The following is a 17,145-nucleotide window of genomic DNA, read 5'->3' as shown; positions in this document are numbered from 1 at the left end:
GAGCAGCCCACTGCAGGGCACACACAGACCCACACACCAAGCACACACTATGGACAATTTAGAATCGCCAATGCACCTAACCTGCATGTCTTTGGACTGTGGGAGGAAACCGGAGTAACCTGAGTAAACCCGCACAGACACGGGGAGAACATGCAAACTCCACGCAGGGAGGCGAACCTGGGTCTGCTAACTGCGAGGCAGCAGTGCTACCTACTGCATCACTGTCCTGCCCTCCATAGTAAGTCCTACAATTTAATTCCAATCTTCTGCTACAGTCTCACTGCGCTAGTGTAACTGTAAAGTCTGTCTACATCTACAAACTTTTAACAGCAGACCTTTCATTTTTCTGTTTTTAATTTCACCTACAGTAAAATCTGGTACTTACAGTAGGAGACTGACTTAATTGCTTTATAGAAAAAAATGTGTGGCTCTCAGAGTATTTCTAGTTTAGGTGTAGAAGCACATGTTATTTTAAATACAAGTTCATGACTGTGGAATTGCGTGGGTGAGTGGAGAACACTTGCGATTTACTCCACTTCCGAATACGATCTTAATGCAGCAGTGTCACCAAGGTGTTCCTTCTTTAATAAGTAAGCTGATCATTTGAGGTGGCTATTGATTAAGTCTGTTGTCACTTTTTAACACCTGTACTATTATTACCTTTTGTACATGTACCATTAACTTTCACGTTACTATAATGAAGCTGGCGAGGCACGCATATTCATTAAATGATGTGCCGCTGCACCTCTTTAGGAAGGGCAGGTTCTGCTTGACACGGTTACGCGCACAAGCGCGGTCCCGAGACTGACAGGGTCGCTGCAGTCGGTAGAAGACAGCGCATGCGCGCGTGTCCCCGGCTGCTGATTTACAGGGAGCTGGTGGGAGTGGGACTATAGGCAGTCCGTGTGAAACAGAGCACTTCTCTGAGGGTCTCTCCCTGTCAGGCAGTGGAAAAACAGCATTTGACTGCAGGGCACATACGAGGCATTCATTGATTTGGTGAGTACCAGAAAATCGCGTTTATTTTAGCTGTTTGTTGTCGGCACCCTTCTTGCAGTATTTAGTAAGAGGTACTGCAAAGCCGGGTGCGGAGCGCTGCTCAATAGACAGGTACCACAAAAACAGACGCCTATGCAGCTGTGCCTGTCAAGCCGGCAGGGTGGTTGTCTTTTGCTATGGCTTTCCATAGCAACCGATGATGTCTCGGAAATCTTTGGGTATCCAGGTGTGAAATGCTCAGGCCTCACACCAAGACAATTAAGTGCTTGCGTTGTCTTCGTGTACATCATTTGGCATTTAGAAGTGTTTCTGTTTTTCCGTCTTTACCCTAGTGAATTTTCTGTTTTGAAACCTGCCGCACCAACCTGAGTGCCGCTGCCTGCCTTCCTTACTAGACTGTAACCAACACGGTATGCAGCTGAAAATGTATTATTGATGACTGCGCCTATCTTTCTGTTTTCCGGTTGATTTTTAATTAATAGCAAATCATTCAGAAAGAAAACGTTAGTAAGGCTTTATACGGCGTTTTGTTTTTCAAATCGGTTAATTCGGAATATATAAAGCCTGAAGAAGGAGCAACGTTAAAGATGCCGCATACGGGTTTATGCTGGCATCACTAATTGCTTGTAAAAAAAAAAAATAATTCTGTGGGCAAAACTTGCCTAGTTTGTATATATGACCGTTTGCATTTACGATTTTAGGCCTCTGGGTTACTTGTGTTTGTGTGTGAGTGCATACGCCAGACGTGTGACAGACCCATTAAAGATGAGGTCTGGGTTGCGACATTAATCCGACAGATTCATTTATTCTGCAAAGAATGCTACACTGGAACATTTATATCGTATAGCAGGTATTTTTTGTTTCGTGATCAGTTAGTTATAAGAGAGGTGCATGGGTGTTTTATTTTTCAATTATTATTTTTACTCTCAATAACAGTCGCAAACTCGTTATTGCATTTATTCATTCATTCCTTCTCTCAGACGGCGTAGGCATTGGTCTCATTCATCACTAATCTCTGCTTGGAAGTTTTTGACATTTCATCGTTTTTAAAAGATTACGGCTGCATGCTCAATGTATATTACACATATTTAAAAAATAAAGCATATATTTTTAAAATGTGTTTTAACATTTATACTTAAGCATTTCTATTTTTTTAAACCATTGAATGCATTATTTTCAGCTTGCCACCGCAGTGTTTTTCTGACCTTCGTGAAGTACATTTGCTTTGCTTTGAATAGTTAATATTTACCGTTATATCACATAAAGCATACACGTTGCAATGATTTCTCAAGGTTTTTAGAATTCTGTCAACGTGACTTATCAGTGATACATAGACGCACGTTATGTGAGGAGTGAGCGCACCAGCATTTTTCAGGATTTATCAGTGATCTCAATCCGTCTTTGCAAGAAAAGATATTCCACGCGTGGACACAAACGCATTTAAGTCTAGTGGTTTATCTCTGGCCTCTCTCCGATTGGCTGTCACGTTCCCAGGGCTCCCCAAGCACAACTTTTTCTGGATATCACACAAATGCCGATGGACAGCTGAACAATAGACAAATATCCCCGTTCATTCAGGGAGTATTAAGCAAATAATAAAAAAAAACGGCTACTGTACCATATTTATATAGCGGTGAGTGCACTTTGAAAAAAACTGCTGTAAGTCAAGTGAATTAAAAAAAGAACTGAATACATTTGGTAAGGACCAGGCTGCAGTAATGATTTGCATATAGAGGACGATTTACCTTCTTAATCACCAAGAATAATGTTGTTTCACAAATGTAGGCTTTACTTTTACCACGCCAGTAATTGTCTAGATGTATATTATTTGTAAATCTTCTTGATTGAAATGTGAGATTTTAAAGGGAATGTTTATCTTTATGAGTGAAACAAAAAAGTAATAATGAAAACTTGGTAGAATACGTGGTAAAGTAATTGGGGATGCTTTATAGAACCATAGTTTGTCAAGAGAACCCCATGGGATTTTGAACCTCGATTAAATGCTTAGCAGTCCTCAGAGAGTCAGTACGCCAAAAGCACATTGTGCAATAAAATAGCACAATGTGTGCCACATAAATATTTTAGAGTAAACACTGCAGTCAAGAACTTTCCTGTCCTCATGTGGGCTACAATATTGAATGGCTTAACAGGATTAACTAAAAAAATACATTTGTTGTTCAGAAATCTATCTTTTTTATGTTTAGGATCACAGTGTTACTGCAAGACCCTTGTAACAGGTTCATTTGTTACCTTTATTAGTGAGGCGGCAAGACTGAGAAGGTACACTTCATTTATGACTTTGGCATTAAAGTTAAGGGAGAGGAAGGGTCTTGCTGGAGATTTGTGTGAAATACTGGTTTCCTGTTTTGGGTTTGCTACACCCCAATTACATAAGGTTGCACTCCGCTTTACACAAAATGACATATTTTGGACATTCCTGCTTTTGGGTCTGTAATGGTGATGTCCCCTGCAGTGCAGGGTCTCAAAATCCAGTTGTTTTATAGCAATTATGGGGGACACAGAAGAATTTAAATTACAGTATATAAAAACTCAGCTCTGTTGTAGTACTCTCTTACCTTGTATAGGTTTTTAGGGTCAGAAAACAGTAAATATAAGCAATGTACAACTACAAGTCCTTCCATTGCTGAAACTGTTTAAATCCACTTCAGTGTATGTGGCATCCAGAACCCTAGCAAATATAAATATGAATTCTGGATTGGTTTCTGCCTTTCGGCCAATGCTGCTAACACAGGTTATGGTGCAACTGACCTTGAATTAGATAAAGTTGGTATTGATAATGGACAGGTGGATTATGTATGTACAGTATGTATGTATTTATTTGTTTATCCTTTAAAGTGCACTATATAGTCATTTAAAATAATGTAATGCACTACAACTGTTGAAATATACAGTTATAGAATAGAGTGGGCTGGGCATTAGGAATGTAGTTATTAATATTTACATTGGTAACATATTCATCTGCATATGTGTGTTTAATCTTGTTATAGAGCTCCAGTAATACATACTGTAAACAAAAATAGACAAACAAGTTTTTGTTTCAATGCTTTGTCTTTGTTTGTCCTTCATGTGTTTTAAACTAAAAAAATGTACAAAATGCAGACTGTATTTCTGTAACGTAATTGTTATAAATTGTTTATTTCAGCCTAATGAGCAAAGTGTGTACTTTTCTTTCCTAATTAATTTCTGTAACCAAAGCAGAAAAGCATGTTCTTCAAAGGGAGAAAAGGTGAAGGAACTCAGACTGTGTATCATGCAGTTTGACAGGCTGAGGGCCAACAGATTGGGTAGACCGCATGCATGGAAAAATAAATCACATTAGTAGACTTTATGAGGAGGCAACTGTGCTTCTTAATTGGCAAAAGTAGGCATGTTTATCAACTCACAATATTTCTGCATGCCTGAAGGCATAAAAGTGAAAATACTTTGAAGATTATTTTTTTGTTAATGGTTATTTTTTACTATTGTTGGTGAAACTGCAGCTTTTATCGCAGGGTTTTGTGACTTAAATTAAGGAAAAATGAAGTTCATCTGTGCTGTTTAAATCCTTTTGCTACTGTGATAATCATGTTAAGGAGAGTGAAGCAGAATGGTCTTGGTAATAACACAATGAGATCTTACCAACTGGATTTTTTTGTTTGTTTGTTTGTTTGCTTAAGTTTTCAACTGTTAAAAAATAGCTTAGTTCCATAATGCAATTGCAAAGTGTGCTAGACATCCAAAAGAGAGGCAAATGCATGTAATGGGAACGCACTGTAGGAGGCAGTGCGCTGTGAGAAACTTACATGAATTTCACTTATTTTTGAAGTGTAGGATGATAAGCATTCAGACTATTTTTTTTCAGAATGATTTTAAATGCAGTTGTTCTTTTCCTTATTTGAGGAAGACATTTAAAGAGTAATTACTTGGAAAAACAATGCATACATTTATTAGTAACTGTCTATGTTGGCAAAGAAAGATCAGGTTGATTTAAATTAGGAAAAATGAGTAATGTTTTAATAATTAAAGACTATGGGTGCAGTACTATAAACATGGCATGTGGCATCAAATATCAAAGAGAAAGTACGTAGGTCTGAAGACAGCTCCCAATTCATGGGTATAACTATTAAGAATGGGATGTTCCAAATTACAATTTAGGATGAGTTTGTCATTTTTGGATCATTTATATCCAAAATGAAAACGTTTTAATGGCTTTTTTACTAATAGTAGAATCTCAGTGACCCTAAAATGGATAAGCAGGTTTTGAAATGAATGGATAGAAGCAGAACGCTAACATATTTTTTTAAAGAACGCAGTGCTCCATAATTACTTTGCTCAACCAAAGCAGTTTCTTTGTCAGCCTTTTTAAAGACAATAGTGTTAATATATGACTGTGACTGGAAGCGGATGTTCAACCGCAACATCATCTCTTCCCAAAGGTGTCTTGTCAGTATGAGAAAGTTGTAATCTGACCCCATTATTGGCAGACTTGTACACTGCTCATGCACCATTGAACTGGCGACAAATCCTGAAAGTGGTACAGCAGTTTCACACTCCTTTGACAAAAAGTGGAAGTGGATGATCTGAAATGTGATTATTCAGAGATTTGCTTTCATTTGCCTGTTTTTATGTAATGTATGTGTTTTAGTGTAACTCGTGTAGATTTGCCAGTTTTTAAGGAAAAACAACAGTAACTTTACATTTAGATTAAAGATGTGTTCTTCTTATGACTTAAATTGGCCCTATATTAGAGAGTTTATCTGTGTGGTTATACCGTGCAATAAATCAGTTCCCTGTCCGTCCATTTTCTTTTTTCCTCATGTTATCCAATTCAGTGTCAAGAGGGGTAGGGTCTGTTGTGATGGCATTTCACACAAAGCAGGAAACATTTCTGAATGGATGCTAGTCCATCGCTGGGAACACACACACACACACACACACATGTTCACACTTACTTATACAGGACCAAACAGTAGTTACAATTAACCTAATATAGATGTGCTGGGGAAACCAGAGTACCTACACAAAAATCCACAATGACAGTGAAAATTAACCGACTGTTAGTTGTAGTGTATACATTTCATTACCCAGAAATCTTTGCAAAATCGTTTCATGAAGGTCAGTGGACCAGTGGTTCAAAGGACAGGTGTCTTTTCTAACACCCTTTTTTCTTTTGATGAAAGCTTCCTGATGTATAAATATGCTTTACTGAAATGGGCATGCTGATAAGGATAAGTAAACATGTCTCAAACAATTAATTTAACAAAGTAACACAGAACGAAAAAACTCCCAAACCAGACTAGCAGCTGCTGGTTATTTGTAACTGCTGGACACTCTGGTGTTATGAAGAAATGTTTTGTTAGTCTGTGGTCAGCTCAATGCAGACCTTGTGGGAGAGAGTTCAGGTCACCAGTATGGTGTAACAGCTGTCAGAACATTAAACATTTGCTGTGGGCATTTGTCTCTGATATGTCCATTGCAGGAAAGCGATCATCTGTATTGAAGCTTTTGTTTCAGTTTTTCCTAGAAACAACATGAACAAGAGCTGAAATTCTTTAGTTTTATCACACCTTTGTTTCCTTTGCTAGGTACTTTATTTCACACTATGGTACAATAGATGTGGCTTGCAGCAGTTACTGGCTTGTCAGTTTTACTTTTTCCTGTAAAAAAAAAAAAAATCATCAAATATAAAGCTAAATTTTGTTAAACTGCCATTATCATGTTAGCTGTTTTTTTTTTTTTTGTTTAAGAATAGCCATTCATCAAGTTTCTTTAAATGATATTATCCTGGAGAAAATATGGTGAAATGTAGGAAGGTTGTTACTCATTTTATTTTCCAGGTAATTTACATGACAGGCCATTTAGTCACACTTGTTCTTTTAAAGTTTCCACCATTTCCCTTTTACCTAGACGATGTCAGTAGCATTCAATGCACAGCCTTAATGTTTAAAAAGAGGCTTTTAGTCTGGGTAGACAGTGGGGTTCCTGTAGAGGAGAAGTAACTGTGACTGAATGTTTGACTCGGGATGCCGTTGAGGAAACAGAATAACAATTAAAGATGTAGCAATTCTAGCCTAACATGAAAAAGAAGTTAAGAGAATTAGATCATGAAAAGAAATCCAGTAGTACATATGAAGTGTACACAAGTACAAACATACAATAATTGTCACCTGCAAACATTATTCATAGTTTGAATAACACTCCACTAAGCTCACTTACTGGGATTAGCAGAAGTGTTGTCCTTTGAATTCACACATTTTTTTTTCCTAAACATCTTGGGGTATTTGTGTTTCACTTGTTTTTCATGTTGCGACATGTCTGTGGATCTCATGTCATTTTTAGCTAAATAGTAAAAAAAAACCCAAAAAAACGAATGCTCCTTGATGTAGCCAATGTGGCCCCAATATGAACATATTTATTTGAAGGTGTGCAGCATTTTTTGAAATTGCATTTCTCATCATATTATTGGGACTGCTGTTTCAAAATTGCTGCTGTATTACCCTCTCAGACGCCTTCTACTTTTTAATTAAATCTAACAGAATAGCAGAAAAAATGGTTAAGACACCTCTTTCCTGTTTTTGTTTATAATTAAGCTGAATATAATTTTCAAATATTCTGCATAATTTCTTTTTCTTTGTTTTTAATATAGACACAAAAACTTTTTGTTCTGGCTATAAATGTATTAATTGGTTAGTTTGTATTTTTACACTTGCATTTTTCTGTCATTTACATGTTTATAAAGCTGTAAAATCATTTGCAGTCTTATTTAAAAACATTGACAAGCTATCTTTTAAACCACTATTTAAGTTATGAGATTGCTGTGGAAATGGAGAAGAGCAATTTTGTATTCCTTTGAGTTGATATTTAAGAAAAAATATACTTACATGATAGACTCAGTGTAAATTTCATTGTTAATAACGCCTTGTGACTCAGTGCTGCCCACTACATTGTGTGCTCTTAGGGACTGCTTCGGCTTTAGAATCATGTACCTCAATAGAATGTTGAAAGAGAAGCAGGGAACAAAGGAGGCCTGTTTTCTCTGTCCCACTTGCTGGGCTGTTGTCCTTGCTCTTTCTGGTGAAGTAGGGGGTACCGTTAGGTCAGAGTTGAAGAACGTTACAAAAGAATTCAGGCATTATGTCACAATTTGAATTACAAGTTAGTTCTGCTGCTTTCTCAGTATGTTCTCATACATTGCTGTCCACGCTTGTTTCTTTGGAACCTCTGGGTAACAGACGTGAATAGTGTAACAGTGCAGAGGAAGATACTTTACGCTGATGTTGTGCTGGTTCATTCAGCTGTGAGCATGTATCTGGGAAAGCGCTGCCTGCTGAAAGTTTCTTGGAAATGTGATCGTGAAGTTTTAGGCACTAGGTAACATTTGTGTCATTTGCATAAGGAGGGGCTGCTGTTTTGGCTTATGTTGTATGGATTAATTACTCTGTGAATGTTCCACATGAGTAAACATCTCATCCAACCTTTGTGGAGGGAGGAATGTCAGGAAAATGTTTTAAAATGTATGCATAAAATATGCTAAAGTATTATTGATTTTTTTTAACAAACCTTACTAGATATAAATTTTAAATGTGATTATTGTAAGTCTTTAGGCTGATTCTCCGTAACACTGTAACAGAAAATGGAAGGGTGGATGTTTGTTTGTTAATCAAAAGCTTCCCTTAGCATATTGCTCATATGCCATATCAGTTTGCTCTTAAAGGTGAGGATTATTATTTCTCTGTCTCTTTCTCTGGCTTCTGTAAAGTTCTAATTTCCCCTTTGGGACAAATAAAGTACATCTATATGAACCAGCTCCTTTAAACCTAAAATGTGACTTTTTTAGGTATTCACTAACTTTAATTGTTAATCATGCTGTTAATATTTGCAAATTGTTTGCTGGTACTCAATCTGCATTTACATGCCCACCCTCCATTTAACCAGTCATTAGCAATAAGCAGTAAAACTAACTTCTTTTTATCTTAAGTAATGAACATGTTTTTATTTTTTAAAAAGTGTTATCCGTTAAAGATCAGTTAACCTCCTCTTTACCATCATGGTTTTCATTAATGGATTTAATACTGTCTGCAGTATCCTGCAGTATCTGAGGCTAAGGATCTGCACTGGCAATCAGAAGGTTTCCAGTTCAAATCCCGTAAATGCCAAAAGGGACTCTGTTCTGTTGGGCCCTTGAGCAAGGCCCTTAACCTGCAATTGCTGAGCGCTTTGAGTAGTGAGAAAAGCGCTATATAAATGCAAAGAATTATTATTAAAGAATTATTTTCTCTTGCATTACTGTGCAAAATGTGTTTATGGAAGAGTATAATTTTGTAAAAAAAAACCTTTACAAAAAATAAAAGTTGTATATATGCTTGATTAAATATATACAACTTAAGAAACAGTAATTGAAGTAAGACCCTGCAATTTCTAGTAGCTTTAGTATTTGGCAGGTGGATATGTAAAGTAACTAGTGCACATAATAAACACTTGGATAAATATGTAAATGACCATTAAAAACATAATGATGAAAACATTTTTCAAGATTTGCTGATTAGGTTTTTTAGTGATCTGAATTGATCAAATTTCAGACTGTTTGTTTATATTTGGTTGAGTTTAAGTCTTTAAGGTATAAATTTAAATTAATATTTGTGCAGTAGTGCAAAATCATCATCTTACTAAGTTAAAAGATTCTGGAAAAATGCATGCTGTATTCATGACGTGGTTTGGCTAAAACACAGAAATGGTTGAGAATTATGGTTAGTGGCTATGGGAATAGAGCGGAGCACTGAGAACTTTTTAGTTTTATCATTTAACGATTTTCTACGCTTGAGGAATATCTGCCAAATTGATTTGTTTTTTTTGACGCATTATGTGTATGTGTGTGTGGTGGAGAGAAAACAGCTAAAAGTGACAGGATTATTATTTTACATACTCTTGTTCCATTAACTGCACAGTAGTATGTTTATAATAAAACTATAATGTCTAACTGACTGTTTTTAAAGGCCTTTGGGCTGTTTGGAATAGAATAATCTGCTAATGACAAAAAGCAGAAATTATATTTTTGGCTGGATATATGCGTATTACTTAAAAATTCAATCTAAGTTTAGATTATCAGAACACCATGAGTAGACATCCCCACTCTGTGGCAGATTTGGGGTGCTCGTTAAGCTCGGTAAATGTAACTATATACTGAGGTCTTGTGCCTGTACAAAAACTAGAGGTTTGCTAGAGATATACTGGGGCAAACAATGATCCAGATACTGAACAAGTTCAAGTGCAGGTAGAACAAACCAAAAACATGAATTGATTAAAAAGGCAAGACAAAAGTCATGCTGGAACGCTTAAGCAAAAATAGCCTAAAACAGGAAAAGTTACTTGAGGTGAGAAACTTAAAGTGGATAAAATCAAGTGCTTATGAAGTTTGAGGAGTTGGTAAATTCAATTCAGTTCAGTTCAGTTTAGATTTGAATAGCGCTCTTCATTGAGTGCAGGTGCAAAATGCTGTGACACGTTCATAGGTAGATACAAATACAGACTTTAAAAATGACTTATTACATAATGAGTAACTATAAAGACACAATTGTTCAAACAGATATGCAATAAAGTGTTTTCCCAAGAATATCTGTTCATTTAATAATTCCTGAACTGTGGCCACTTGACAGTAGAGGAGAGGAAAACAAAAACTCTAGTTAGCAGCATCCCTGGAGAAAAAAACCTTTCGAGGATCCATGGTCAGATGTAACAGGAAAGGTCAAAGACAAAGTCAGACACAGGCATAGACCTGGAGACCATGGTTAACTGCATGCCCACTGCATCCTGGACATTCTACAGTCGAGTCTGCCCTAACCTGATGACAGAATCTTTTCATCCATAGATTTCAAAGCCCCCAGTATCTCAAATGTCTTTCCATGGGCAGGAAAACAGATTGAATTTAGAGCAGTGGCATCAAGTTCCACATCAGGTTAAATATGTTAACAATCAAGGCTAAAATGACTTAGGTGTTAGGTGACCTAGGGATTGTTGCCAAGTAAGGATAAGCAGAATATAGTGATACAAGTGAAGTTCAATGTAAAACACAAAATGTTATGCAAATCATAAGTCTCATGTCATGTGTTATACAATTTCCAAATTCTGCACTCAGTAGAATAATACATTCATCAGTAAACTACACTGCCTCCTATTATCTTATAAAAAAATGTTTAATGTTTTTGTTGTGGAAAAGGAACTTTTCTTTTCCATCATCAATTTCAAAACACCAAACTAGGCTGAGAAAATAACTGTAAAGTTTCAATACTTGTATCAGACGCTGTAAATGAAAAATAGGTAATCTTGGCAACAAGACAAATAAAAGTGTTTTTGTGAGAATTTATAGGCAATAGGTGGTGTGATTATTGTATCTAATAGGTAGCTGCATTAACAACATAAATCATTCATTCTTTTTTGTTCATTTTCTGTACCCTTCTTATACAATTCATGGCCACATAAGGCCAGAGACCATTCTGGAAACATCAGTCATAAGACAGGGTCCCACCCTGGATGGGGTGCCTCTTATATGCAGTACATATCCACACTCATTAGAAGCAGACACAGATTAACCTAACATCCACAAAGATCTGGAAGAACATATAGACAATGACGAGGAAGCCAGTTTCTGAAGCTGTGAGACAGTAGTGCTAACCGCGGCCCCCATATGTTTGTCATATCATAGTGGTTAACATAATTTATTTTATAAGTGTACTTCGGATATTAAAAGTACGGTATACTAATGAAACTAATGACGTCTCTGCAAAAATGATTTTTAGGAGAAACTGTCTGTTAACATTCATTTTTAATAAAACCTTTAATGAAGCAATAACATGGATTTATTTTGTTAATATGTTTTAATAAATATTGCAGCTTTTATTGAAAGTGTTTATGCACATACTTTGCGGTTCACACCAGGCACCACACACTACAACACCATTTACTAGAACTGCAGCCACAATTAGCATCTCTTTTCATACCCTTTTCATAATTTTTTTCCAGGGTACATTTTTAAAAATAACATGTTGGAAAGACTAATCAATATTCAAAAAACTGTCCTGTTATTTTTCTTTTCTTCTCTACAAGCACATTATGATTATTTTGTTGTTCAAAATTTTCTTTACTAGTATTTGTACTAGCTGTTTTAAGCTATAGTAGTGAATTGTGCAATGTTTTGAAAGATAAATTCTTAGGAGCAGTTGATAGGGTGGTGATGTTGCATTGCATTTTTGAGATCATAGGATTACTTACATCTTTGCTTTGAGGTCTGAAATCTCACTTGCTTCAGAAAATTTGTTAGGAACATTTTCTTTCTATATAGTGACAAAAGAAGATCAGAGAAATGATGTGGGGAAAGTATGAAAACCAGAAATGTCAAACTCATCTCCTGAAGGGCCACAGTAGTTGAAGGTTTTCATTCCAGCCTTTTTCTTTAATAGTAGCCAGTCTCATTTTTAAGATTCATTACTCATAATTGCTTCTTCTTTCATTTGACAGTAACCAAGCAATAATGAGATACAAAGTAAGCCAAGAGATGACCAACTAACATGATCATAGTTGTATCTTTGTGTCCCTTAGTAAGAGATAATATATCTGTTTGGATACATTATTTGAAAAGAAAGGAGTGAAGATCTTGATAGGCTCTGGTCCAATAAAACAAAAAAAGAAAACATGCTGAAAAAAAAAATTGGAAATGTGTTGTGTGGCAATATAAGAGTACTAAAAAGAGAATTAATAGAATGTTTCATTAAAAGCAAAAATTTACTTCCAATTAAGAAATAATTTGAGTTAAAAAAGAATGGCCCTTAACCCCTGATTTGTCTGATCATCTGTTGGCTTGCTTTGTGTCTCATTATTGCTTGGTTGATGATTAAGAGAAAAAGAAACAACAGTTCTAACATTTTAACATGCAAAAGGTTAGACTTTTTAGGAGAAAAACCACAACAGTATGAAAATGTCTGTATAGTCTCCTAAAATTGTAGCCTAGTCTAGCTTGAAAAGATGTCTCCTACTTGAAATAATTATCTGCAGTTCATGTAAAGAGTAGCATTGATAAACTTGTCTGCTGCTTTCAGTTGTGGGACAGCTTATCATACAAGAAGAGAGCAACCAGTCTATGTTATGTACATTCATTTTGTCACTTCTTAGGCATGTAACTGATAACCTGTTTTAAAGGTGATTGGGGTCAGGGTCTATATCAACAGGCATGAGGAATACATCCCAGACAGAAGACTAAGTGTAACTTGCCCCGGCACAGATACCAGGTTTAAATAGTGACCGTGGGGATTGCACAGTAAAATAGTGCACAGTCCTCAGCCCTGTAACTGCTGGAAGCAAGAAGCTGCCATTGAGTTCCCTGCAGGTTTGTCTGGGCCTTTGGTTAAAAAGATCTGGCAGGAACACCTGGGGCCTTCAGATGGAGCTCTGGACAGAGAACCCCAGTGGCTTTGTAGGTGTGTGCCAGACCTGGTGACACTTAAGGAAACAAGTGACTTTCGAAGTAGTCCAGGGATTGGGTATAAAAGAGGCCAATGGCCAATGGCCAATGCTTTGGGGGACTTAGAATCGGGCTGAGTGTAGATAAGAGTTCACTTGGCAGGAGGAAGGAGAAGACGAGAGGTGTAGACAGGGGGAAGTGTGAAGGGTCTTTTTATTTTTGATTTACTACCTTATTTTTTGTGTTTTGCCTCCAAAACTCTGTAAAATTCTTTATTCAGGTGTAATAACACCTTACTCCCCATATATTTTTAGTTTCTATGGCATTTTTTGTGTTTGGGGACTGAAAGAGTGCCTCCATCCCAAACAGACCACACTTTTTAAAATTCCTTTTCTGTGGGTACCCAAGCCCAGAGAAATCCATGAAACTTCTAACTAATGAAATGCCCACATTGAAACTGCAAATGCCGCATAACTATAACCCCTTTCACTTATGGCAGCTGTTCTCAGAATTTTACAGGTCAATAATAGTATAATTCAGAAAAAATTGTCCAGGTCTCCATATTTATGGTTGAACAAAGCATATAAAACAAAGAAAATTGCCAGGATAAACACAAAGAATCAAAACAACCAAACTTAAGATGCATCGATATTGATGATAGTGGACTAATCAGAAGAATTGTGGCCGATGACTTGTTTGAAGTCTTTGCCTCCCTATGCCTACCTCAAAACAGACTTGGCACTTGTCTGGTGGAAAATGAGCTTTGTGTACTTTTTAGGTTTAAATTCAGCAGCATTTCTCTTTAAATCTTTGCTGCTTCATATTTTGCTCTGCCATTTTTCATTTTTTCCACCCATGGAATATTTTGTCTGATTTTGCCTTTGTTATTCAAGTACATTATACAAAAATAAATCAGTGAATCAGAGTAGTAAATAGAACAAGGGCAATACTCGACAGTTACTGACAGTACATAATCAAGATGTGAAAAATGAGTGACAGAGTGAGTGAAGGAAAGACAAACAGGACAAGAGCTAACAAGCCCAATTTAGATTAAAAATTTGCTGTTTCTTTCACAAGTCATCATAATAATGGGAGACAAAAAACATTTTGTTAGGTTTTTTGGCTTAAATGGATGACAAAATTCCACCAAAGTTTATAATCATTTTTAGAACTCCGTAGATGAGCATGTTGAAGTTATGGTATTTTTTATTGTTTGTCTTGCAGGCCTCTATTTTTAATATACAGACCTCCATCAAATAGTTAATGAAAACAGATTGATATATATATGCAAAGTACACGTGTCCACTGTAACAAATAATTTTAAAGAATAACAAATTTAAATAGTTTGCACTAAATTAAATTTATTACGTGACATACACAGAATGGCCACATTATTAGATAAACCTAAATGTTAGTTCACTGTCTGGCTCCTGTTTACCCCAATTCATCAAAGTCTCAAAATTGTGGCATTTGGATGCTCTCAACTTTCTTGTGTCTTATAGATATTTCGGCATTGACAATGAGGAAAGGTACTGAATGTTGTTAGAGGACTTTGTCATTTGTTACAGGGATAAGCACTTACTGCTGAAGATCACCAGGACAAAGGAATTAACGATAGACTTCCAGTGTTAGGAAGCCCCTGAGTTCTTTCACAGTAATGCTGGCAGAAGATGGAGGTGGTGCATACTTTTAAATACATGGGCTTCCATCAGAACAGTAGAATGGACTTGGTGTCCAATACAGACTTACTGTATAAAAAAGACCATGGAAAGCTACACATCTTGGGAATGTTTGAGGAAATTGAATTTCTTGGCAACAACAAAGTGTTTGAATTATATACCAACAGTGTATGGGCCAGGATTTGGGCATAAGACTCTGGAGGGCACATTACTAACAGTGATGCTTGGTGGATAAGAACATGTTTTTAATAATTTCTCCTTCTAACTCTTTAGATTTAGTACTACAAAAATATTTTACTTCAATTGTTGCCTGTGCGTAGTTTTTCTTAAGTATCTTTTGTTGACCTTGTACTGAATATTTCCTAGCCATGCAAGTTAGATTGATTGGTAACTTCAAAATGGTCCAATGAGCGTGGCAGTCTCTATTCCAGAGATGGTTTCCATCTTGCTCACAGTGCTGCCTGGATAAGCTCTAATCCCTTTGACACTGAACTAAATTAAAAGTATTTGAGAATGCTAGGTTGTTATAATGTTTTTTTTGTTTATTTATGTGTGCCATCTTTTTAATAAGTGAAACTGAACTGTAGAAAACAACTTTTTTAAGCTGTTATTCATTACACAGAAAATCCTTCAGTTTTTTTTTAACACAAAGCATGTTAGAACTTGTAATGTTTAGTCATTTGTTTAAATGTAGAAGAAATCAGATTTTGTCGACCGTTTTAGGTTTTTTGATTAATTATTTACAGTATGTCTGGTTTATAAAAAATAATAGAATGATTTATTGAAATCAGTTAATATGCTCCTTAATATATTAAAAATTAATGAATGATATATAGTTTAGGGATATAGTAAAATATATTTGATTATTAAATAATTTTATACATAATTTAAGTAAAATATTTATATTTTTGAATATAAATACATCCATTTAAGTTACTATTTTAGTTACATTTATTTGTCATCATTTTCTGTTTCTCATCCAAGATAAAAGGAATTCATTATTAATAAAGATCTGAAAGCATATTTATAAGGTAGTTTAGTCCCAGGCTATGGTGACCTTAGCACAATAAATTGTGATGAATACTTCCTTTGAAGCGTACATTATAGAGATCAAAATGAAATGAATAAACCATGAAGTAAATGTACCATTGTTTGTCTTCTGCATCAAGTGAATGTAAGATTTAATTGTACTCAATTAGATAGAATGCAGACGAAAAAATAACCGACCACTATTGACTTTTGTTCTACTGGGCTGTAACTTACTTGATGTGTGATAGATTATAGAGTAGTTTATCATTGACTTTTAAATGGCTGCAGCACTCATCTTTCTGTTTTGTGGTAGTATTATTGGAGGCATAAGGTGTATTTGAAGTATGAATCATTTTTTAAGTTTAAATGTAAATTAAATAATGTAGCCTCAATATTTTTAAGTACAGTAGAATTTACTATAACATAACATTCTCAGACCTGCATAACTCAATTCATGGTCACTGTGGGCTAAAAGCTTATCCTAGCAGCAGTGGGGACAGCACAGTAAACAACCCTGGACAGGACATCAGTTTCTTTCAGGGCCCGCTGACTCATATATCCCCACTCACACAGGAGTCAGTTTGAAATTATGAGTTAACCTAACCTGCACATCTTTACATATAATTTTGGGCATGAAAATTTTAAGCTTTATGCCTTGTCTGGGCTTTAGCAGTATTAATGTTGAAGCATGTTGGTAGCTGGATTGAAAGATCATCTTAATTGTAATAGGATTGTCCATTTGCGAATATTGCCCTTAGTAGGATTGTAAATCGAAGGACTGGAACCTAGGAAGAACACCAGTGGGCTGAAAGGGTTATGATTCAGTAGTCTGCAGTAAATTACAGTTATGGTATTATGTCAGTGTTAGTCATCATTCATTTCCGTAGACTTACTTAAAAAATATTTTACCTTTCCCAATGGAAAAATAACAAATTTTCTGTTGTTAAGGTTGATCATAAAGGATCACCAGTACCTGTTTTTTTAGCA

The 17,145-nt window shown here is 35.8% G+C and overlaps 1 protein-coding gene across 21 annotated transcripts in view; it reads left to right on the top strand.

The window, feature by feature from the left end:
* The first annotated feature begins 854 nt into the window (after nucleotides 1-854).
* nrcama (neuronal cell adhesion molecule a) overlaps nucleotides 855-17,145 on the top strand; it is a 193,415-nt gene continuing 177,124 nt past the window's right edge. For 10 of the 21 annotated variants that reach the window (XM_039760924.1, XM_039760936.1, XM_039760927.1 and 7 more), the window contains exon 1: nucleotides 856-999. The gene's annotated coding sequence lies outside the window, so the exon portion shown is untranslated. Of the gene's footprint in view, nucleotides 1,000-17,145 lie in introns of all 21 variants that reach the window. The other 11 variants (XM_039760935.1, XM_039760934.1, XM_039760931.1 and 8 more) reach the window with 2 other exon arrangements.

The sequence above is a fragment of the Polypterus senegalus genome, chromosome 8 (assembly GCF_016835505.1).
Source record: "Polypterus senegalus isolate Bchr_013 chromosome 8, ASM1683550v1, whole genome shotgun sequence".
NCBI classification, from domain to species: Eukaryota; Metazoa; Chordata; class Cladistia; order Polypteriformes; family Polypteridae; genus Polypterus; species Polypterus senegalus.
Note: the sequence above shows the minus strand (reverse complement) of the source record. Positions and strands in the feature narration are given on the sequence as shown.